The following is a 21285-nucleotide window of genomic DNA, read 5'->3' as shown; positions in this document are numbered from 1 at the left end:
TTCCACTCCGCAGAGCACGGAATAGCGATGCATTTGTGTCTGACTTGGCAGACGGAAACGCGAGTGTTTGAGCAGAGGGACAGCAAGTGCCCTTCATGTCCCGCTGCTAGTGTCGAACAAGAGACAATACACACCACAATTTCTCTCGTTTCAAATAACACAGGACTTGCGTATTGTTTTCTCATTCACGTGACCTACTATGTGAATTTAGTGGCAGGGCTTATTTCAGGAAGCTTTGTAGGACAGACATAGCAGTTCCCCTCCAGCAGAGGTTGATGGGGTGTCTAAAGCACATTACACTCTGAAATTCAAACTGGAAGGGATTCTTTTTTGCTATGTGTCAGTGTGTCTCCTTGCTTGAGGTAGTGTTGCTTGCTGGATTATTGCTTGTTGGTATTAATTATCATCATTTAGTGTTGTTGCTCATGTAGTTTGCCTTGAACCTCTGACATCAATATTGCAAACAGGGTATTGTGTTGCTCCTCTGGAGGACATGCCTACTAAGTTAATTTATTTTTGACTGATCTAAACTGATCTAAACTGGTTGAAGCATAGCTCAAATATGCCATTTCAGTTCTCATTTAGTTAAGCAGTATTCCTATGTTTGCTTGTATGCATATATATATATATATATATATATATATTTCATATTATTATTTACCACAGTATATTGTCAGTTGTTTCATGTTGCTTGTGGAGATGAAAACAGAACTAGGCCCTGATATAAAAAATCTCTCTCTCTTTGCCTTTTTGTCTCACCACTACAAGCATTGCTTTGATGATTGTGCAGTTTTACGTTCTTGCTGATTTCATAACAAGTAGGTGAGAGGGCCTGTCACATCAATTACAATACAAACTCGTTCCCTTTGTGGATCCTGTACAGTTGTAGTGGGGGTGTAAGGAAATCCTTGGAGAATTCTCCTACTAGTCAGCAACATGTAGAGGCATTAAAGCCGCTCCACGACACACCAAGGAAACATTTAACCTGCAATGTGAAACAATTAAACATTAATAAGACATGCACAATTGTTGTCACTATGATATACAGTAGTGTTATCAGCAGCAGGCCATACTGCAGGCATTCCTATTTTCTCTCAGCAGCGAGCATGAAATAGATACTGCATTTACTGTAGGGCTGTGACTGTGTGCCCAGGTTGTAAACAGACCTGTGTTTGTGCTCGTAGAGCTGAGCCAGAGATGGATCTGGGCCAGATGGACTGAGAAGCCAGCAGGTGTGTGTGCAGCAGAGTCGTGTGCTCTGGGGGGCTGACGTCAGCAGGGAGGAGGAAAGAGAGTGGAGTGAAAGAGGAGAATGCTCTGCTTTGACTGTCTGGCATCCTGACTATCACCTGTCTAACCTGTCTGTGGGAGGGATCAGGCTAATGCACCCGAATAACCACACTGCTGGAGTCTATTCCTCGTTTACTTCAAACTTTGCTCTTCCTGCCCTCCAGGCTTCTCGCTTGCCATAACCAAAAAAAACAACAGTACCTAAACTGAGGAAGTCAAAAAAAAGAGGCAAAACTAGGTCATATATTTCTCAGTGTCTTATTCCACCATGTTTTTCTGTCTGTTTCTCTCTGCCACCTTCTTATCCTTTTCCAGTTTGCTGTAAATGTATTCCCGCTAGACCTTAATATTTAATTGCCCCAAATCCAGGTTGTCTCCTCACCTACATCAGCCTCCTAATTTCTTCTGACATTAAACCAGGTATCCACCTATACAATGACATCCTTATGGTATTTACAGTAGTTCCATTAAGCTACCCTCAGCAAAAATCTTCCAAAATTAGCAACACAAAATAAGCATCTACCACAGCTAAGAATAAACCACTTTTTAAAAGGAGGGCAGAAAATGTGTCCATCTTTTTAAGCAGTGGCAGCTGTAATGCATCAACTTATGTTTTGCCTTAATGAATTATGGATCTTTCCACTCTGTTTGGAGGAGAAAAAAGTGAGCACTCATCATTACACAGCCCTGTAGATTAAGCTCTCATCTAGTCACAGGTTGATGGAAGCGCCTGAAATCCTCTGCTGCCCTGAGGCCTCTCCTGCTCTCTGATTTTAATGCAATGTTGCAACAGAGAGTCAGTCTTCACAGGGCCTTACAGTATGTATGTGCCATGTCTGAAAAAACAGTCAAACCATATGAAAATAAAAAAACCTATATAGATGATTAAAGAAAAGACCAAGTACAGTCACCCACTCAACATACACTGTGTTTGAAGGTCTGCTGCTGAAGCAAAACTCAAACACTATTCTAATTTAGTTCCTTCAGATGCAATATTTATGAGTCTGAGACCTCTAAATGCAGTTTGTTTATCCCTTATCCCCAGTTTACCTTTAAAGTCTTCCAGATTGTGCATTTTAAAAGAAGCTCCAAATATGCCACTCTTACACGGTCACTTCCCAATATTTTCTTCTGCATCTTTTTTCTTAAAGTGTCTGCATGCCTGTTGTAACAGTAAAACCGTTGAATAGATTTTGTGAGTTTTGCGTGGGGAGATTCGGCAAAAAGAGAGTGAGAATGACAGACAAAGGGAAACAATTGTTTATCCCTGAAAGCATTGTTCAGATTTGTGAAAAGTAAAAGAAACAGTAGGCTATGTTTAGGCTTCTTGTTTCTGACAATTTTCCTGTGCTTTTACTGATAATAATTTCTTCAAATGCTTACAAAGAAAAAGTGTTTTGTGGTATCGCATAGATCGTACTTATTTTCTCCTTCGCTAGAGCGAATCTGTTACACATTCTGAAAACCTGCAGTCTTTTGTCATTTTGCTTCTAATTAATAAAATATTTATTGAATTGCTGGCAGCATAGTGATATTGCCCACTCTATTCCAGATGCAGAGTTAACTATAGCGCACACCCTGTGAAACCTGCGGTTTACTAATAACTGCTTTGCTAATAACACAACCACCAGCTTTCAGGTCAGGGTAACATGTAAACAAAAATGGAGATGGTTTCTGAAGTCTGTACTAAAAGATAGAGAGTAGGCATAGAAATCTTTACCCTTGCTCTCCTGCTGTGACCGAAATCCGCTCTGAACAAGTTCTCCTGAGGTCTTGGTGAGGAGAGTGAGGGGGGGAGGGGACCTCTGTGTGTGTGTGGGTGTATGTTTGTCTGTGTGTTTAGGGGTGCTTTACTCTGAAGCATGATGCCAGGGTCTCAGTTGTTGCTACGGTGACTCCACAGTTACCCTAACAAAATGTAGTAACTCTAGTCACGATTCCCTTCCTAAAAGTCCCGACAAGCACTCAGCCATTAGCGCATACAGGGAGGTAATTTATTTCCTGAATGCCATTGGAGGACAATGGTGGTGAGGTGACTGCTGCCATGCCCACACCCACCAGGACCATCTTATTGGGACAGTCCCATTGTTTCCCTGACACACATTCAGTCTTGTACCTCCTGTGATGTCATTATCGTTGGATGGGTTGGAAAATTGCATTTAAGGCTAACTGTCATTCTATGAGACATTAGCATAGAAACAATATCAAACGTTGATGCGATTAGCCCTTTTTCAAAGAAACACTTGAAGTGTCACAGTAGAGCACAGGTGTACATCATATAATTAATGACGGCTGCATGCCATTAGGCTAGCTCAGTTTCAGGGTCCTGATATTGTGCATGCTGCCTCACTCTCATGGCTAAATGGGTAATTGAATGTAACAGAGACATCAATATTGTTACTTATTTAGTGGGAATGCTGATACAGCATTCCAACTATCTGTTATGCTACGCACAAAATTCTTTATTATTCCGCCGGGTTATTTTGCACCTCTTCTTCTCCCACATTCCACATTGCAGAAACTCCGTTCAAACATCAAAATGTTCAGCTCGGTCGGGAATCGATGGCTATTACTTTTATTATTCATAACTTTCATAATTCCAGAGATACATCCCATAATTCATCACATTTTTAACATGGAAGTCAATGGAGAAACTCTTCAGACTTGAACAATCTTCATGCAACTTCAACTGCTAACTGCTCCTTCATACTTTCACTCAGAAACCTCATTCCAACTTTAAAATGTTACACATCTTTCTGACATTATTCGTGTAACACAACTTTTAAATCTGATTCATACTTTTAGAGATATTAAACATTGTTCAGACCTTGGTAAAGAGGCCTTCTTCAGATTTTAGAGTGCGTGATGTCACAGCTAGAGTGGAGGATAGATTTAATTTTGCCTTCATATTTTCTTTTAAACCTGCCATAATTCCCAAACCCTACATTCCTGAGACAAACATCTTGTAGCTTGAAAAAAAAGAAGAAATTAAGCAAAAATAATTAAACAAAATGCCTCTTGAGGTCATGAAGTGACAACAACTTTCAACATTTCTCCATTAAACCCCATTGTAAGTTCAGCCTCATCTTTCCCCACCACAGCAGCCGCACACCTTTAGTTAATCTGCCAAAAAGGCCACATTATTAACCCGAAAGTACACAAAAAGTACACTTCAGATGCTCAGGTTCCTTGACATGCTTCACGCTTTGAAATGTCACCGATATCTGTTACGGTTCTTCAACAAAACGTTCACATGTAAGCGGTTTATCTCTCATTCAGAACAATGAAAATGCTCTCCTCTCAAAACTTCACAGGTTTGGTAACAATGCAGCCATCAACGCATCTAAGTGTATTATGGGATGTCATCAAATGCCGTTGGCATGGCGACAGATAATTCGCCATCAAGTTAGTTCAAAAGTTTGCAGTTAAAATATTCTGCTGGTTTTCCAAGCCTTTTTACTTCCTTTTCTTCTCTCATCACACATTCAAGCCGCCAGTGTTCATGTATAATTTCAGTCTAAATTATTCACTTGCTTCTTACACATTACATTTCAGCATAGCAGTTTAGCGTCAGCTTTTCAGCATAAAGCATTCCCACTAGCAATTTCTTCAGGAATTGCATTCTCTAGTTTTACCTGTTCTTTCCTTCTAATAAACCAAAACTATATATTTTGTTATCGTTTTTTAAAGAAGTATAAGCAGGATTTTCTTAAAAATCACTTTCATTAACTAAAAAAGTCACATGTGGTCAAAGAATCCCCCAAAAAGTTGCAAATATGACCAGAATTTTAATGCTGAATGTTACTTTAGGTTTTTCTCCATAATCCGTTTATTAAGGGGTAGAACTGATAACACAAGAACATCAATAAAATATTTTATTGACAAAGCAAAGCAAGTAGTTCTGTTCACATGTTGGTTCCTTGAACATTTGTTGATACTTGGGTTTACGTGTACGAGCTGCTCTTACATTTGTCACTGTTCTTGTATACAGTGACTTTCTTGTGTTCAGTATTTGTATCTAATTAAAGTCAAACAACAAAGTGACCTAAGACTTATCTGACAAAAGATCATTACTCAAAGTCTTCATCTATCCACATAGCCAGCTCAGAGCAATGATTTTTTTATATAAAGTTCTTGCAGTTTCAGCTCCCTGTTGACTGCAGATTTTTAGCTGACTTCACATTGTCTGAACCTTCAGAAGTGTCCTGCGCCTCGTCTACAATAAGTCATCTAGCGTTGAAAGAGTGTATACTTCTCTGTCTGTGAGCAGGTGTGTGTGCTCTGAGCTCACAGCGGCTGACACACTGTTGCTATGCTTCATATGAATGATTAAAATGTGTGCTAGGTCTTAATGTTTCATGAGGAGTAACCTCCAGGAGAACGTCACTTGCCAGCATCACCGCGCACCAACGTCACGATTGGCTGAACCTGTGGCACATGGCTGGTTGAGATTAAGGATTACATCACTGAATCGTCTATCCATACAGCAGAGCAGTACAGGACAGCCCCAGTTATTAGCTCTCTCCAATATCTCACTTAGGATGAGGGAGAAGCCACTTGCCAGTTATACTTTATCAATCACGTCTTGTTTCTAATGAAAGAGCTGGTGCTGTGTGTCAAGGTCACAGAGGGCTGCTGCATTTGGATGTTGCCCTTAATCTTCAGCCTTATATTCCAGTGGGGTATAACTGGGAAATAAAACTGTGCCTGACCTGCATTAGCTTACTGAGATTCACGAACCAGCTTAGCTGAAGACGAGAGGCCAAATGTCTCTTTGGCTATGCACTCATTAAAAAACAAGTTCACACACATAAACACTTTTCTCAAATTGTCCCATCGAGATGCTGAGCCCACTAAATGTGGTTGCAGCGCTTGTTTGAGTTTGTGTCAGCAAATGGCCCTCTCATATTCCCCAGTGTGTCTTTGTGTGTGTGTCAGTGCATGTGTGTGAGTGCTGGATGGAGAGCAGTCTGTCGGTAGCAGTCTGCTGATCCCTCCTTTGTGCTCTCTTGGATGTATTGTATGACAGAGAGAAACACAGAGGGGCCTGAGGTTATGCTCAACCTGGAGGCATGAATATTAAATCTTGTATCAATATCTTCCTGTGGTGAATGCTCTGCTAATAGGAGATGAGGACAAGAGCAGAGCATTGTTGATGATCTTTCTCCACCATCAGGCCGGGTTCACTTTAGATGGCCAGCAGCTGCATTAATGCAAACGGGTTGCACAGCTTGTTGTTGATATTATTGATATACTTGGACTCATAAATGACTTTCAGAATCAGAATACCTTTATTAGTCAGAGGGGAAATGTGCGTTGTTACAGCAGAAAAAGAGCCACATTCAGCTTAATGTTACATATGTTATATGCATAAAAATGTATTCAAGTTAAAAAAAGTTATAATACAAATAAAAAGTTACACAATTTACAAAATACACATCCTGTAACAGTTCTTAGAATTTAGCTGCCAGGTATAGATATTGTACACAGGTACACAGGTACACAGTTATTGTAAGGAGCTGTGAGATTTGGAAAGTATCCGGAACAAATACTCTCTCTCTTTTTGTCCTGATCCATCTATCTAAAAACCTGTCTGAAAATTAGCTTTGATCAGATTTGGCTACTTTGTAACCATTAGCCAATAATGATCAAGGTAACACCTGCCCATTATCACCTGAATATCCTCCTAAAGCACCGTTGTGTGTTTCTTTTTTTTAAACAAACACTTCTGCAGCTTATTAGCATTTAAAGCTACAGACACAGAATCCACACTTTTGAAACAGGGCTGAAACAGAGGGGTTTATGGGATGCTATAATGCACGATCTGTTTGGAATTTCAAGCCAAACACTTCAGAGGCATGTTTTGTATATTTCTGAGACTTTTAAGCTTTGATAAGTTACAGATAATAATGTTTCTAATCTGCATTTATTATGTACAGGAGGGATGCACCTAGAGATGTCCTGATCCGATCACGTGATCGGGGATCGGAGCCGATCACGTGATTTTCAAAAGATCGGAAGCGGGAGAAAAAAATCGGGGATCGGGATTTTTTTTTTTTTAATAAAATATTTTTATTATTTTATTTAATGTTACAAAACAAAAATGACCATGTTCACGTCTTAAAGTCATCCTGAGGACTTAGTTTTGGTTTAAAATTACACAACATCATGTATATCTTGCTTCTTTTGGGCTTGTTTTCAGACCTGATGGCTTATTTCTCTCAAAGCAACAGAGTGGGCGCAGTCTCATAGCAGTAAGCTAACGAGAGGCTACGTTCAGTTGGTGACTCGGGAGTCGGGACACAGAAAATGTCAGGAGTTTGGAAGTATTATAAAATTGAAAGCGAAGGCAGTGTAACAGCCAGATGCAATGTTTGCAAGGCAGAGGTTCCGCGTGGTGGAAAGAACAGAGCTACGTTCAACACGACCAATCTAATACGCCACCTGAGAAACAAACACCAACAACAACACGACGAGTGCACAGCGGCCACTCAGGTAACGGCACTGAAACAACCGACACTTTCAGAGACTTTTAAAAGGAAAGAGAAACTGCCCCAGAACAGTGAAAAGGCCAAACAATAACAGCCAAGATAGCTGAATTCATTGCGTTGGATGACCAGCCGTTATCTGTTACCTTTTTTTCTCTTAATGCATTGCATAAAGATCGGATCGGGAAAAATCGGTATCGGCAGATTGTCAAAATCAAATGATCGGAATCGGATCGGGAGCAAAAAAAGGTGATCGGGACATCCCTAGATGCACCCCCTCAAGCCAGAGTAAATCAGATGAGAGTCAGTCTTCAAACGCTGACCTCAAAAGTTTGTAAACACAATTTGGTATCAAACTGAATTTTAATTGCATGTTATATAATGCTCAACATTTGCTGTTGCAGGACAACATAACGGCCGTGGTTGATATTGGGCCACTTTGCACTCAAACACTCAGTTGTGATAGAGCTGTAATATGTTTTCTGCCGCATTAATTCCTTGATATCTTAACATACACATTTAGAAAAGAAGACAGAGAATGTGTTGTTTTAGGAAAACATTTCAACAAAAAAATGTCAGCGTTGCAATTTGAAAACTGAACTCCATTCTGATTGTTTACTATTTACTGTGCTTGTTCTATTTGTGCTGCTATGTTACTGTCCATAGCCAACAACAAAAATGCAGGACTCTACTTTGTCCTGATGGCTCTGGTCCTGTTTGCCTTTGGGCCACAGGGCTCTCTGCTTGTTGAGAGAATCCAGCCTTTGTTTCAGTGTGGACTTCAAGGCACTGTGTCTCTGCAGACTAATGAGGAAACACAGGCATATGCTCGCACTGCCACACGCACTGTGAAAAACAACAGAGCAGCACTTTTTGGTCACATTGTTGAATAACAGCAGGTTGAAAATTGAGAGATGTTGGTGCATTTGGATTATTATTGAATTGTTGAATCACTGACCATGCTTATATATATATATTGAATCTCTGTCAGTGAGATGATGTTGTTCCTTGTGAATAATCCTTGGTCCTGCTCTTCAACACAATACTTGCTTTGTGATGGAAATTGATAATAATGAGTGTCATCAACTCTTGGGACAGGTGATGAGCTGAAATCAGATGCAGTCTCACAGCCGTGACGCTCTTGTGTTGGACCACAGAGCAGTGAAAGTCAAAAAAGTACTAATATAGAGAGAGGAATAGAGAGGGTAACTTGTTAGTCAATTCTCAGTTCAGTCATCATTGCAGCATATCAGTCTCATGTCCTACGAGGAAGCCTTTTCGAAACAAAAGTCGTTTTTACGAGGCGTATTTCTCCCTTCTCCCCTTTGTCCTCCTGCTGTTTCTCTCTTTTATCCCCCCTCAACTGCTCCATGGGTAACCTCTTTCCCTCCGTCTGTACCATCAGGCTTGTGGTTCTGCTGCACACTGCCTCACTGCAGGGTTTTCTGAGCTAATGATTGCCATCCCTCCCTTTCCTTCTTCATCTTCCTTTCCCTTATTTCCATCCTAAGTGTCTCGTGTGTTATCTGCCTTCTCAGCAAATTGACCCACTCTGCATGCTCTGTGTATCTTGCCTCTATAATGTTTTCAGTTTGGTCATTGCTTTTCAAGGAACAGATAGGTTGCTGTAATAATTTCTCAGGATATCCTCATGATTTTAAGGGTAAAATAACTATTTTAATTCGGTCTTCCAGCTGTGCTAAAATACATGTTCATGCAAAGGCTTATTCCAAGACTGACTGTGTACATATAAACTGGATTAATGCTTCAGTTGATGTGTATAAGGCAACTCGGTTCCCGGATCCTCTGGGATTTAACTTCACAAGATAGAGGCGTTACTCACAGTGTATTCATTTGACTGGAATGATGACTTTGTGCTGGCTGGATAATAATATACACCCCAGGTAAAAAGATCCGCAAACGAAGAGCTGTCAGTTCCTGCAGGCTTTATGTTTAGCAGTTTAGCAGAATTACTGTTTTGTAACAGCTTATTTTCACATAGTAAAATGAGTGAATGTAAGAGCGAGTCTGGTAGAGTTAACTCCACCAAACCGTATATAAATTAAACATTAAAAAAAACATGCAGACCAGCTGAGATGTTACCAGCTGACTAAATATGGTGCATGAGTTCCATGATTTAACCAATATTTAATGTAATATAATGATTACTTTCCGATGCACCAGCTGCTGACATCTAAGAAATGGCTTGTGTCCTGAGATTTGCCGCACAATATTATTTTGCCAAGAGAGGGGCTATAAACAAAAAGCATAATGTCAGCAAAAGCCCCTCAGAGGTTATTCAATTGACCGCTTGGTGCAGTAGTGATTTGCATAAAGCAGTCTCAGAATGCACAACGTGTCAGCCTAAGCTGGAGAGGACAATGGAAGTTTCCGCTCCTGGACTAGAATATAAAACTACTGAGAGCTTTAGATTGCAGGACTTGTCTAAACAAGGGATGAACTATTTCTCTGCTGATACTTGAGTTTTTAAATCTCTGTTTGGAACATAGTGGGATTATTTGTATTGCTGTGGCACACAAAAGTACCCAGTTGTGAGTGCTAGTGGAAACCGATGTGTCATACTTAACAAGTATACTTTATGTGGTGCAACAAATCCAGGTGTCTGAACACATACTGCTTTAAAGTTAGAGAACTAAATTAAGCACTGATTCTAACTGGTATGTCATGTGGGACTTGTGTTGCTGGCGCACATTAAGCTGTTTAGTGCCAAATTCTGATGTTTTTAACACCAGTGCACGATTAAAACAATAACAATAAAAACACCCTTGACAATGTTTATAAGTGTTATAAAATGTAGTTGGAATTACTTCAACCTGCTATAATGTGTTCTACTTTATATATACAGTCTACAGTGTTTCCCACATTCTATTTACGGGGGCACCGCACCCCCCCCCCAGGCAAGAAAAGCCAAAGTCCCCTTAACCTATTCGGGTGGTCCACGCATCCACCCCCCCTCAAATAAGATAACACATGCGAGTTCATGGCTACTGTAGACAACGTTCTTGTTGCTCTGTGTTGCGTTGTTAATGAGTGAAACACACCGGAGTTGAGGATCTGTGGAATTTATTCTCGCAAAAATATAATTTACAATTTACAATTTAGGCATTTAGCAGACGCCTTATTCCAAAGCGATTTACAATGACCAATTACAGGGACATTCTCCCTGGAGTAACCGAGGGCTAAGTGCCTTACTCAAGGGCACACTAGTAGTGGTGTTCCAGGAAGGATTTGAACTCACAACCTTCCGATCATCAGCCCACCTCACTATCCATTAGACCACCAAAAAAAAAAAATTGCGGGCCGCCACAAATAAATCAATGTATGGGAAACACTGGTCTATGGTTCTACTGCTTATTAATACGGATTAAAAAAAGTTATCACCTGTAAAGTAACGGCATGTTTGTGCTGTTTACCAGGAAGAAGGTGAGCATCATATTAAAAGTGCTCACTAAGGAAACCCTCTGTTCTCTCTCAAATGAGAGCCTGGCTCTCAGAGAAACACAAGATCCTCTCATCTTCACACAGATGTGGCTAGGAGTGTGTGAAGAGGTCCACTTTGGCTCTACTGAGAGTACAAGGTTTGTTTCTTCTCTGCGGGTCTCACTCCTGCTCTCCTTTACTGTCTTTTATCCCTCTGCTCAAAAGAATGACCATACACGGCACGCTGTCCCTCGGTCTCAGGTGTGTGACGGCACACAGTTGGAACAAATCCGCTTACAGAAATGAGAAAGGCAGAGAGTAAAGGAGCTTAAAGATAGCCATGAGGACTGGAGCAACAAGACATTGAGACAAGGCGGATTTGTTATTTGTGGTATTTAGAGTTGAAAAACACCCTTTGAAATTCTAATTCATTAAAAAATCGAATATTCCACCCACGCTGGATATTTTTCTCCAGAGAAGGAGTTTTCCACCAGGTACAGATGACAGGTTGAATTGCTTTTTGAGAGCCATTGTTTCTGTGGTATGATTGGTCTGTGTGCATATAGTGTACTTCCTAGGCATCAGTCATTGTTTTATTATTCCATCTTAGAATCAAATAAAGGCTTGGCTCCCGTCGCTCCAGCTGTACCTGGGCCTGCTGATTACACTAACAGCTATTCATGCGTGCAATCAGTCTCCTTCCCCTTTGTGTATGTGTCAGCGCAGCAGTCAGGAGAGATGAGTGTCTCCGGAGAGGAGAGGAACACACACAGGAGACAAAGAGGCTGGCCAGTGAAACACACAACAAGCCACACACACAAAGCCAGCTGTCCACGGCAGGTTCAGGCTCAAACAGTAACAGTAGTGTTAACAAATAAGATATTGTTATTTCCAGTTTGTAATGACATATCTTTTTAATGTTATACATGTTCACTTGTTATTTTACATGATATTTGACCTTGGCTATACTGTTTATTTCACAGTTAAGTCTTGCGGCTGTTGTCCAGGGAAACATGCAGATGGATGATTGGCTCTGGAAGTTGAAAGAAAATAGTAATTAAATGAAAAAATAACTAGCATTAACTATTAAATTGACAATGGAAATGAGTTGGCTAGTGTCTAGCTTTCACCTAATGGCTTTACAACAATAAATCATGGGTAATTTCTGCCTTCATCATGTTACGTCTCTGAATCTGTCCTGTGGAATGTCTTTCTATATCATCTATTCAGTCTGTAAGGACAACCTGGGAACAAGCCAGGATGGCCTCAATGACCATGACAACCCCAGCCTGTGACAACGTATTACCCAGGTGTCTTCCTTCCTTAACCAGCTGCTAGAAATCACTTAAGGAGAAACATTCTCATTATTCCTGGTTCATTAGGTTGTGTGTCTAGATCAGGGGTCTCCAACCTTTCTCCACCTGAGAGCTACTTTGAAAAAATGAAAGTGGCAAAGAGCTACTTGCATCGCATCGCTTACATTTATTCACATAGCACTCATCAGTTGAATTAAGCTACTTTTGTGTGAAATCAATACCTAAAGCTTATCTAAAATCTTAACTTCACATCAAGGTCCAAGAAAATGACAATTTCTCACATATTAATATGGACAACATAGTAAGTACTTATTATGGCCCACATAGTAAATACATCGCCTTAATAACCACCTTGCAAGCATCTTATGGCACGTGTGTAAAATAAGTGCATTCACTCTTTTTTACAGTTAGTGAGATGACTGGCGCTGCATGGAGTCCACCATACAGGTGTGCTGGACCCACTTAGGTTCACTCTAATGGAGTCATTTACATGTTGATCAGTCGGTCTTGTTCTGTATTTAGATGTCATTCATGTCAGAAAAAGCTGCTTCACAAAGGCAATTAGAGCCACATAAAGCAGGCTTGTTCAGTGCTGCTTGGTGATGTTCTTATAGTTGTCTGAGTCTACAAGGCTCTAGAAATGTTGTGAGTTTTGCTGAGACTTAAGCTGAACATGATTTTGGAGATTTATAACCTCCATCTCCATCTCCACAGGATTGACACTGAACAGTGCAGCCATCTTTTCTTCTTCTTCATGTTGACATGAAATTATAAACCATAATGAATCAGTTGTATAGGTCTAGCCTCCCTATATCTGTGTGTGACATTTTTCCATCCTCAAAAACAAAAAACTAATACTTCTGCAGTCTAGCTGCAGCTTCTGGCAACGGTCTTCTGTTAAAAAGGACACTGAATGTCTTGAATGAGGCATCACACACATGAAGTCTGAACATAGACAACAGGAGTATTTACAACAGCATTATAAAAAAAAATACTGCATGTGGGTGCACACTTACATTCTCTGTCTTACTGTTACATGAATCCCATGAATGTATGAGATTAAGTTAGCTTCATCATCTCAATCAGTGATTAAGTGAATAATAAAGTTTCTATCAGGTCACTGTCAGCCTGTCACTCTTATTAGTAGTTATTTTTCAGGAGGGGGCGGGGCTTGGAGGAACAGAGAGGAGACGGTGATCGCGGAAGCTTTCCTCCTGCCTTCACAAACTTTACACGCGTATGTATCAACTGAAAATAGCAAGAGGAGATTCATACTCTGCAATCCAAGACTTGATTAAATCCACCAAAAACCTGACATGACGATAACGAGTGTTTTTCAAAAAACACTAATCCCTCCCTGTGTGTCTCTGAGCCGCAGCGACGCGGCCTGATTCAGAGCGGGTCATTCTGCTGTTGGTTCTGACTGGTGCTGCTGGAGAAAGCAGACTGCTCCATGTGTGGTGTCGCTGTGCCGCTGTCACGTCTGTTCCTTGATCTCTGCGTCACCGACCAATTTGATATTCGTGTGACAGAAACAATTCTAAAATAAAAACACTTTATTGTGTGGCCGAAAAATCAAGAAGCAGCGTTAATACGCTATAATCGATAATCGCGCGGGGAGCTACTGAAAAGCTGCCCGCGAGCTACCGGTAGCTCGCGATCGACGTGTTGGAGACCCCTGGTCTAGATATATTAGACAACTTGTTATGGAGGTTTCTCCTTTCCTTTCCTCAGTTCATTTGGTATGGATAACTCCTTTGTTTTCTCTATTATGATTGTAATTGTAACCTGAGACTATTTCCACATGTAGCACAGGAAAATAACATTAGGAAAAGCATTATCTCTGAACAACACCGCTGTCTCCAGGTAATGGGTTTTCAGGCCAAGTAGTGACATGAGGATTTTACAATTGAATGTGATTGTCACAGTGATTGTCTCTCTGGGGGTGTTTGTGACTGAATAGAGTACTGATATTCTCTGAGCCACAGATGCACTCTTGCCTCTTATATACAACTAGAGATGAGTTGTTGCTATTGTATGCTGTTCTGTTATTAGTCTCTCAAACCAAATATCACATTTCGAGCATTAATGAGGATGTGAACCATGAATGTCTGTACAACATTTTTGTGTAAGTACAACTCGTTAGTGTTGAGCTAATTCACAGTAAAAAATTTTTTATCATTCACATCCTAATATTATAAAATAACTCTCTAAAGTCTGACTGAACCTTTAATGAAAACAATGAGCGAAAAAAATACATTTATTAATTAAAACATGCCTCAAATTGTGGATTTGTAAATGATCCGTGTATCTGTAATATTTGTAGACAAACATGTCTTTATTCGTCTCATTATGTGTTGATTTCACCCGATATGAGCTGTGGTAGTACTGATAATCTTTTGCACATTTCTGGACAAAGAACAACCTTAGGAAATCATTTCTGCCTTTGGTCTCAGCTCTGTGTCTTTGTTTTGGCTGTGGACAGAGGTGTGCCATATGGCAGCAGAATAGCAGTCTGGAGGGGATTGATTCAACTGTGGTTCTTCCCTCTCAATAAATGGCGTTCATGGAGCTCCCCTCTGTCCCCAGGGTGTGAGACAGGTGCGGCTGACGGGAATAAAGGGCTGTTTGCACAGCTCCCGAGCACGTCAGTCTCCAAACTCATTTGTAAGGGAGGAGTGATTGCTTGCCCCGGGCCTCTTTGGCTGCACATACAGTGCAAGAGGGGAGGAACCACTTCAGTTTCATACAGTATGAAACAATTGTTACGGTTTACACAGTATTCTCTAAAACTATCGGAGCAGACGAAATATTTAGCTTTTAAGCTTTTGAACTATTCTAACAGAAATGCAATTAAGTTTGGATCAGTCCACTCAATACAGGGATCAATTGTGGATCCTGTGGGCTGCGGCTATATTGATGATGCTGATCATGCTGTGGTCCAGTTTGTGCTGATCTTAGCTATTTTTAGAGCAAGTCATTCCTGAGAGCAGGTACAGAGAATACACTCCACAGAGGAGTCGGCCTACCCACCTCCGCCCACACAGTGCCTCAAGCACAGTGCAAAAAGAATCATGAACCCATTCTGTGACTATCATCATCTGATCTGTCGGTGCCCCGCTTAAAAACGCTCAGGGAAGATTCAGTGATACGTCTTGGACGGATTGTGTTGCTCATACCCTGCTACAGATTTAGTGCCTTTCGAGCCAAAGCAGTTTTCTACATTGCATAATAATAGCTTGTGGCCTCCTTCTTCGAAAGAAGGCTCACACCAATGCACAAAAGCAGATAAAACCCCCACAAAAAACGGGTAAATTAATGATAATGATAATATATTCTAATATTATTTAAGCTATTGGCTGTCTGTTTTCTTTATCTCTGGAATTCCGATTGCGTTTCAACTTAGGCGTGTAAGACACCGCAGTGTTTCTCTATTTGCTTCCTGCATTTGTTTTTTTGTTTTGTTTGAATTGGTTATTGGGTCTCTTTTTGCTTTTGTTTGTTCATTCTCTGAGTAGGACTTTCATTCTATGGTATGGTAATTGTTGTAAGCATTGATTGCTGTAATAATGTTAGCAATACATTCTGGCTGGGAAATCAAACCGTTTTCAAAGCAATATTAATTGCTAATAATTCTCAGATTAATCTTTTACCGGGCGTTTCGTTTATCTGTGTTGCGTCTTTACCTTTATTGCTAATATCTTCTCAGTGTGGCATTCAGCAGGGAGAAGAGTTTGGTCCCTCCTGAGTTTTGCAGTGTCTTCATTGACCACAGTTCCTACTCGTAACGCCATTGGGCTTTCCTGAAATACACGAGGCATTAACTTCCCTCTATAATTAATGAGGGCAACAAACTGAAGACTGGCAACAGAGCATTATGGAAAGACCCCAGGAGTGCCCTTCAGAACATCCCGTTACCCCTCTCTCTGGTGGGAGCAGTCACTAACGGCTGCTGGTTTAGTGATGATGTGGTGACAGTCAGGGCTGCTGTCTGTCGGAGGTACAATAAAGCTCACATTATTCTTCGTTATAGCTCAGGGTTTCCCACACATAGACTATACTTGGGCGGGCCGCCCAGGTATATTAACGGCCGCCCAAGTATATTTCGCGACCCATTTACGTTTTGTTTTTTTTAAATAATTTTTTAATAATTTTTTTTTTTTTTAATTTTTTTTGTATTCGTCCGTGACCACGACGCCATCTGCGATCGATTAACTTGTGGACAATGATCCCTCGCTCCCTTGCACTGATCTCGCCTCCTTCTGGCCTGTTAAGTGGCCTGCCTCACACAGGGTGACTGGCTGTCCACATGATGTGGCCTGCCGACATGGCCACTGTCATACAGATCATAAATCAAAGCCCTTGATTGAACTTGTGTCATTCAAGCTCGGGATAAGCTCAGCTCAGGTGAGGTAAAGGACTCTCTGAGTGTTTAGATAGTTAACTTAGTCTAAGTTCTCAGTGGGTCTCAAATGGTGTGGTCACCAGTTATGTAAACTCATATTAAGGTGAAAAAAGGTAAGATACACTTTTAAAACTTGTTGAGAGAAAACTAGTCTTTGCTGCTGCCTCAAAGAGGAGCAGGGGGAGAGGAGGGAGACAGGAGAGGCTGATTCAGGAGCACAGACACACTCACAACTATAAATGAACCAAAAATAAATTAATAAACAACTTTCAGTGTTTTTTTCATATTGGAAATGGTATGTTATTGGTTATGGCCATGATTTTATGATTATTGAAATGTATACAGTTCTGTTTAATATAGGTGTTTCCATAGATCTAGTCTCTATATTTTCCCCTCAAAATGCACCAGATTGATGCATTTAACTCCAAAATAAAAAATAAAATCTTACCGGGGGGCATGCCCCTGGACCCCCATAGAGGTTTTGAGGTCGACCCCCACTAAAAATCACATGGATAGGTTCCTAAATACATTTATTTTTTTAAATAGTAACCCATTTCCATATGTTCATGTGTGGGTAGTAGATTTAAACTAGAGGGCTATCATTATGGGTCCTGCCTGTACCTGTTCGCTCTGCCATCGCGTGAAGGGTCTGCTAACAAGCGACCAACAGAAAGGTTAATGTTGTTGCACGTCACCTCACCTCGTATTTTCTACGGAATACTGTGGATGTTTCATTCAGATATTGCCATGGTTAACTAGGACAGTGAAAATGCACTTACATCTTACATTAATGAAACTGAATGTAGGCTACTCCTTCCAAGACTAAAGCCAAAGTATGTTATTGCTAATTTGAGAGAAAACAGCATATTGCCTGACTTTTGAACTCTACTGCGGGCGCAAAGTAAGTGATTCTCTGCCAAGGCTGTGCCCTTCTGTGAATGGAGGAGCAATTACCACCCAGCTGTCAGGCCCTGTTTACTCTGTGACAGTTGGTCAGAATTCGCAGTCAATACTTTACTGCCCACTTCAGGCACCGCAAACATCACCTTGATTTGATTTATCGCGAAGACCCTTGTCTCAGAATCAAAGCACACAACACAAGGGCTGTTGAGGGTCAGCACCATTTTCTTTTGTGGGTTGTTTGTCCGTTACGACGGCAAACTTTTTATGGTGCACATTCTGAATTAATAATCAGTCACATGTGGGACTTACAACATTAATAAATGCTGCATAACATGCCAAGTGTGTAACATGTCAGTACCACTGCTCTATAATTATACCTGCTTTCTTTCTCGTATGGTTACACCTACTGTTTTAGAGTTGTCGAGTGGAAGGGGTTTTTGAATTAGCTTCACTGTTGTGTTCAATGACACAGCTGTTACCAAACAACAACACACATCCCATCACATATTTTTTAGATCCTCAGGCTTTCTGCTGAAGAAGGTCATAGCTCTATGATGTACATTATGGATGTATTAAACATTAGATGAAGCAGCTATACCAAGTACTCTCTCCATTCCAGTAAAAGCTGCTTGGCCAGCAAATAACCCCTGCTGAAAAGGTTTCCATCACTTCTTCCTCCCATAATGTATGTGGATTAGCGCCATTTTTGGTAGCAGGCTTGTGATTGCCGGTCCACAGAACTCTTGTAGGCTATTGAGGTAATACAATGTAATTGTCTATACAGTAGTGTGAGAGCCTTTTTATGTGTGATGTATCACAAATGTATCACAAAGCTACCCATTTATATCACAAAGCAAGCTTTCCACATTTATTTTTTTACAGGTATATAAATATTTCATGTAAATATTGATTTATTTTAATGTGATAATAGTTAAATTAAAAATGTTTTTTATAATTGTTTTATTTTTGGGTCCTTTTCTTACAAATGATCTTGACTGTGTTAATGTATGCACCATATACACCAAGTCCATGTGTTTAGCTTCTATAATAAAAACCTGTTTCTGATTCCGATGATGCATAGCTTTGTTATTTAACCCTAAATCTTCTGGACACTTTGCAAATAAGTAAGCTGTAGATCAGTATTCTGTCTTAAAATGACTTGCCATGGAGACTTGGTTTATACCTGTGCAAAAAACAATGGAGTTGAGGCACTCTGCTCCTGTTCTGTAATTAATGAACAGCTATTGATCGGTAGTATAGTGATGCAATACTTGATTGGCACAGTTTATGCGATTTGAAAGTACTATGAAGATCTCTTTCTACCTACATTACTGATTATTTTATACTCAAAACGGTGTCTTATAAATGCATTTCACCTAAACTACAGCACATCTCTTTGGCCCAATTGAAACAGGCACAGGCATTTTTGGCAGTAATATACATGTTGCACATTGCATTTGTCCCTCAGGGCGGCGCTTGGCATATTGCACTGCTCCACTTTTCCTCCTTGCGTACTCTCCACCACAGATTATCGTGGTTTTGTTTTTCCTCATGAGTGAGAAAAGCACTTATTCACATGTAGAGAAACTAGAAATTAAATCCCCATTCTGTGTGATACCCAAATACACAAGACTGGACCACCTCACCCGTATGCTATGAAATTACCTCAAATAATGTACTCTGAGTCCGGAAATATTATATATCTGTAGGCCCCCAACCCACAGGTTTGATTTAATTAGCATCATTTTCAGAACATGAATCATACATTTATAAATGTTGGAGACATATATCCTTCTGTGGATGACAGATGGAAGTAAATGAAGGCCAATCCTAAAGTGCTTTGTAAATGTTGTCAGTGTTGCCATGCTGAATGTGGGTGTTGAAGGTCATTTGTCAAGGTTATTGCCTTATGAGTCACTGTGGGGAGGAATTGAGAGAAATGGAGAGTGGGCAGAACAGACTGCCAGATCAACAATGTAATATTATTTAAGCACGGACACAAATCCTTCAGTATGTCAACACTAGAAAAGGCAGATTGATACCTCATTCCTTTTAGAGAATAAGGTCACAGAAAGGCAGCAGAAATATAATTCGATATTGAAAGCTTATAATATACTGCTTCATCTATCTTGTTTATCCTGTCTTTGGTAGTAGAAGGTTCTTCATCTCAGCCATAAAGATATAATAATAGTGTTCCTAGGTCATACACAGCCGAGGGATTACAGCTGTGCATCTAATCTAGGTTTTTTTCTAGCTGCTGCTGAGTCTCCATCTGCAGTAACTCCTTCTCACAGACCTTTATGTGTAGATCAAAGCCACTCTGTAGCTTTATTTCTCCGTGACCCTGTTTTGATATCCACTAGTGGATTATTTTTCTCAATCAAGATGTTTTACGTAACCACTAGCCTGAGAGGATTATAGAAAAACATTCCGCTTATAGAATTCAGTCCAATGAACCATTAAGATGCGGCCCTACTTTCTGTCGTATGTGTATAATAGTCCTTCTGGTTCAATGCTTTGCAAGGCATTATCGGAGATGTATCTGTAACTGTTCAAGAAAGAAGGAAAGGTAGAGATTAAAATGCTTCTTGATTTCCTCGACTGTAATACATTTTTAAATTTGTATTCTCATTTGTCTTGTTCCTGAGTGGCAGCCAAGTGAAAATTACATTTCCATGTCCTTGGAGTTCTGGGATGCTGAAGCACCTCGTCACCATGGAAACTGCTCATTTCGTCATTGCTCCCCAGGTGTGCTGTGTGTAACGTGTGCCAAAATCTCTCGAAGTGATGTCCCACCTCATGGTGCACTTCCTCTCTCACCTCACATAACACTGTACTTTTATCACGACAGAGCTGGATGTTATTACATTCATAATTTAATAATCAGCCTTTGTTTACGCTAAGCTTTCACTTCTTCTCACCCTTACACCTGGCATGCAAAAACGGTACCAGACCTGTGATATTAGATTTTTTTTTTAACTCTCTATTCAAAATGCTGTGTTCCCTTCCTCTAATTATAAAAGTAGTGTTCCAGTAAAGACTGGAAAATAAAAGCAGGCAGCGACACATCACAGTAAGCTATACAGCCCGTGGATGAAAATCTGCTTGTTCTGGCACCATAATTAGAGCCCGAAGGGCGCTGCATTAGCACATTCTGCTAATCCAGCGCTGGTGCTCCAGTGGGCTCAGGGCGAGGAGAGTCGGCCTGAGTCCCAGTAGAGCAGATGGATGACGTGATCAGAGGGAGGCTAATCATTAAAAAGGTTGATTACATGGTGGTAATGAGATCAACATTTTGCGCTCATGGCTGGTGGGTTTCATAGTCCTCTCTGGGCTTCTAAAGCAGAGTTTAGAGGACTTTTGCGCTTAAAAGGTTATTTTTGTGAATTTTACTCAAGGTCGGCACTCTCAGGGGAATTTGATAACCTTGGAATATTGTGTT

The 21285-nt window shown here is 40.5% G+C and overlaps 1 protein-coding gene across 1 annotated transcript in view; it reads left to right on the top strand.

Moving 5' to 3' along the window:
- The window catches only part of frmd5a (FERM domain containing 5a), a 58951-nt gene that overhangs the window by 404 nt on the left and 37262 nt on the right, over nt 1-21285 (top strand). The gene's annotated exons all lie outside the window — the stretch shown is intronic.

This window comes from Pseudochaenichthys georgianus, chromosome 6, assembly GCF_902827115.2.
Source record: "Pseudochaenichthys georgianus chromosome 6, fPseGeo1.2, whole genome shotgun sequence".
Taxonomy (NCBI): Eukaryota; Metazoa; Chordata; class Actinopteri; order Perciformes; family Channichthyidae; genus Pseudochaenichthys; species Pseudochaenichthys georgianus.
This window is presented reverse-complemented; position numbering and strand designations above follow the sequence as displayed.